Genomic DNA, 3,400 nt, shown 5'->3' with positions numbered 1-3,400 from the left:
CAGATAGATAGAAAGAAAGATACATAGAAAGATAGACTCACGGGTGTGACAGTTTAGGGGCCAGTTGGTTAGGGGCCCGTGTTTAGAGATCAGGGACTGAGGGAGTTGGAAGTGGAGTATGGAGAGATTAAATGTGGGGTTGATCTGCTGCAAGGGAGTCTTCCTGTGCACATTGGAGTGGACTCATTACTCACAGCTGATAAAGCCGTGCAAGTCACACTCTGCACTCTCCGTGGACCGTCCCCACCCGCTCTCAGCTGCACAAGCCAAGAGAGGACCTGGGTGTGGTGAGCCTGTTGAGAATACACTAACAGTGTGAGACAGCTTGGCTCGAGTCTCCGTGACACATTATTTTTCTTTCGTTTAAACAGCCCGGAGTTAAATCAAGTTAAATAACACTGATCAACTGGTTTGTAAAGAGGAATCAGGGTGCTGCGGAGTCTTGAACATAGAAATAGAATAAGAGCAGAACGGACATTCCCATTAAAAACAACATAGCAGTATGGGCAGAGTGGCGGCCATTTTTATGTGTATGGCTCGGTACCATTGAAACGATTGCAACTTGCTAACTTCCGTATAAATCACTACACTGAGGTGAGGTTTACTCAAACAAGTAGTGGAGTACTAACGTCATGTAGCACAGAGAGCCAGAGTAAATGAATCAACATTAATCAACTTAATGCATCCACACAGGAAAGCACATTAATAACAACAACTATGTCAGGCTCATTTTCTGTATCCACTGTAGCATTAAAGCATGTCGGAGTTCCACCATGCTTTAATGCTACGCTGGTTACAGAAAATGAGCCAAACAGCGAGCTGGCTGGTCTGGAGCTGTACTAGTCAAGTGACCACGGAAAACATTTCAATGTCCTTTCTACTCCTATTCTATTTCTACAGTCTTGAATATGACTAGAGGACATCACACACACTCTTTCGCTCTAGCGCCAGAAAACAAACTAAAGGTCACTGCAGCTAATCAGTTGCACTATTCCAGCCACCTCAGTTCAGTCATGGAGTCGTGGAGATTTCCGCTGAAGAATGCCACGTCCGGTCAAAGCTGTTGTGAATGTGCTCCGTGGGCGAAGAAACCCAGGTTGAACTAGAAACATGTGGACAGCTGGCTAATGTAAGCGCAGCTGATGTGACAGCGAGCCTGGACTTCTGTCTTCACCCGGCTCGAGGATTTCTATCCTGCTGGGGGGAATCCAGATAGCTGAGATAAGTCTAGGGACACTCCCCACGCCACATAAAACACAATGAGGACAGCTCTTTTCATTCAGAGACAGACAGCAGGACGGGAGATAAGAATCCTCTTCATCATCCATTTCTGCAAACTTTGTGGGGGGGGGGAGTTGCGGGAGAGACAAAGGATGAGGAGGAGGAATATGAAAGGTGATGAAAAAGGCAAATACAGATCAATTTCTCAGGTTTGTCATCACGATGGCCACGGATGAGCACATACCAGGTGGCGAGCAGCGCAAGTGGAAATAAGGGAGAGCAGAAATAAAGGGGGGGCTTGTAATGCAGAACACATGCAAGTGGAGGGATGCGGTCAGAGGGGAACTTTGTCTTTACGAGCACATCATTCCATCATTTTTGGTGCGAGTGTGAAAAAATGCAGCTTTTTCCGAAATCCCACATTGGATCCTGTGGCCTCGAGTGGCTCAGACCCTAAAACCTTATAAGCAACCCCAATTCTCTGAAGCGTACACGTCCAACAACACATCTGTGATGATTATTAATCCAAGTTTTCGTTATGCATGCAGTGCTGTACATATGGGGATGGATAGTTTGTAAATGAGGAGATAGAGAAAGCGAGGGGTGCAGTAAAGGGGGGGAAGTGCTGGACTGAAAACTGTCTTGTCGACAAAAGTGAAATATCTGAGGCTTGGCCAGGGACCAGAGTTCGGGGTGGGGAAGTTTATTGTGATACTCTGCATTGGAGCTACAGTACAGCGCTCCCTCTTTACTCTGGAGTGTGGAGTGGTCAGGGGATGTGAGGCCCTGGCGATTAAAGGGCTACAAGGCCTTCACAAAAGAATACTTTGATTCCTTAGACTGGGAGTGTTGTGGTATAAAATGTGGAATGTGACATGATAGTGGGCAGTGTTGCTTTGATGTTTTTGTGAACTGAAACCTTTTGGGTGGACGCGAAGCTGAGGAGGGAAAGAAGAAGGATGAAGTTTGATCTAGTGAAGGCTGTTCATGAGCAGGTGTAGGCAGTGGCCTTGAGTGACTCTGACAACAGCTCATTAAACTACATTCACAGCAAGAAAAGTGAACTCAGTAGAGTGTAGATCGCCACCAGGTGTGTCTCCCTCTCCCCTCAAAAACAAAGAACAGTTGAATCGCAATCAATTGTCCCTCCCGGCTCCCTTACAGTCAAGATAGCCCAGAAGACTAAACAAAACAGGGATTTCTTTATCTTGTATCGTGCCTAACTTTAGTGGATCATAACATATCGGGTATGGATTTAATCTGCAGATGGTCTGGTCAAAATGAGACCAAACCTTTCTATGGATGTCGGTTTTTGAGCCAGGATAGAAGCCAGAATGTGACCTGCAACAGACTAGCTAAATCTTGTTTTTAGGCTAGCTGATTGCCTGAAATGCCTTTTGCCACTGAAGCATTTATTGATCACTTGGAGCCCCAACCAGCCAGTTAACAGGACTGAGGAGTCAGCAGTCAATGTCGGTATAATACAGCCAATAAAATAGGTTTAAAAAAACCACTGCGCAAAAATTATTAGGTTGATTTGTCCAGTAGTATGTGAGATTATCAGCGGACAGACTGACAGATACACACACAAAAAGCCAAACACATGATCCCCCCAGGCTTACGCCTGGCAGAGATAATAAGCCATCTGAATCTGAAAAGCCATGCTTTTGCTTTTGTTTAGGCCTTAGGTCCGCACTAAGCTAGCTTTTTTCTCACCCAAAAATAGAGTGTTTTTGAAAGAGGTCTCCTGAGTGGATGAATGTCGCCTCTAACCCTTTTTGTTGTCACTCATTTTACAATAAATGTCAATACACCAGCTCACACACAATAGAGGTATTGTCATAAACTTTTATTTATGTTTTTGTAAGGCAATTTATCAATCATGAAAACAGTGACTTTGGCTGAATTAAAATAGAGTATAGTGTATGGGATCCCAGAGGGGATAGCAAGGAGGTTTAACCACGTGACACTGGCTGTAAGTTTCTGTTGGCTGTGATGCACAATTTAGAGTAATTTAGCTGTGTTCCTATTGTTTAGGTGTTTCAGTGTTGACAAAGAAAAACAATTGTTGTTGTAGACATAGGGTTTTATACATATGGTGTGATTCAAGCATTTTGCTGTAGATACACTTGGAGAGTTTTGAAACAGTATGTATTTTTATTCCAGGGCCCTTGTTAAT

This window comes from Cottoperca gobio, chromosome 22 (genome assembly GCF_900634415.1).
Source record: "Cottoperca gobio chromosome 22, fCotGob3.1, whole genome shotgun sequence".
In the NCBI taxonomy this organism is placed as follows: Eukaryota; Metazoa; Chordata; class Actinopteri; order Perciformes; family Bovichtidae; genus Cottoperca; species Cottoperca gobio.
Note: the sequence above shows the minus strand (reverse complement) of the source record.